This window comes from Camelus ferus, chromosome 19 (genome assembly GCF_009834535.1).
Source record: "Camelus ferus isolate YT-003-E chromosome 19, BCGSAC_Cfer_1.0, whole genome shotgun sequence".
Taxonomy (NCBI): domain Eukaryota; kingdom Metazoa; phylum Chordata; class Mammalia; order Artiodactyla; family Camelidae; genus Camelus; species Camelus ferus.
Genome location: NC_045714.1, coordinates 15,067,520 through 15,068,528, shown reverse-complemented (window position 1 = coordinate 15,068,528; position 1,009 = coordinate 15,067,520).

The following is a 1,009-nucleotide window of genomic DNA, read 5'->3' as shown; positions in this document are numbered from 1 at the left end:
CCCAATTCCGGTCCTCTGCGCGTGCTCCGGCCGGAAACCGCTCCCCTGCCGAGGGGCCCGCGCACTATAGGCGCGCTGCGTTCCAGTCCCACCCTTTCCGTTGACCCTGAGCCCAGGGACTGGCACCTCCTCACTTGCGGGCACGAAACTGGGGTCCCGCATTCTCCTCCCTCGATATCATCCCCACCAGGGCCTCCATTCCATTCCCCCTCCCTGGGCCAAGCCCCCTCACACAACTGCCCCCACAACTGCACAAGCCTTCAAATTGGTTTCCTGTGGTTCTTGAAACACCCGGAGGTCTTTTTAATTCTGGAATCTGAGCCTATCACTCGCCTTAAATTTCGCAAAGGACTGCTCCTTCCTCATGACTCGGCTCCTGACCGTCTCACTGGCTCCTCTCCTCACTGTCCCCTGGGTGCAGCCGCTTTTACAGTCAATGTCCCCCACTAGACAGCGCGGGCCCCTCTGAATCCCCAGCACCGAGCACAAGCTGGCAGTCAACCGGGGAAGGGGGTGTTCCACGTGTCTACACAGCTCTGTGTGGTCAGAAATGTTTGTCTAGGCGACCCCAGCATGCCCCCAAAAGCACCGGAAGAAATTGACTCTGCAGTGACAGCCCACAGTCAGCTACCGACGCTGATTTTAGAGCAAGTGTCTCATAGTCTGTTTAATGTCCAGATGCTTTCCCGCTGATGACACCTTTATGCCACATGTGTGTCCATGCTGATGTGTGTGAGATCATGCTTGAGGAAGTGCCTGGCACACATTAGCATCAACTTGCACCCACCTGTTTCTGGTGAGGGGATGGTAGAGTATCTGTCTCAGCATGGAGCTTGGAGAAGATTAGGAGACCTGGCCACACACTTGCTGAATGCTGACCAGGCACAAGTTTCAGTACCATCTATGCAGGCATTAAGATGTTTGTCCTTCCAGTGACCCCTGAGATAAGTTCCTTTATGATCCACTCCTTACAGGTGAGGAGAGGAAGCACAAGGTGAGTGGTTAGTAG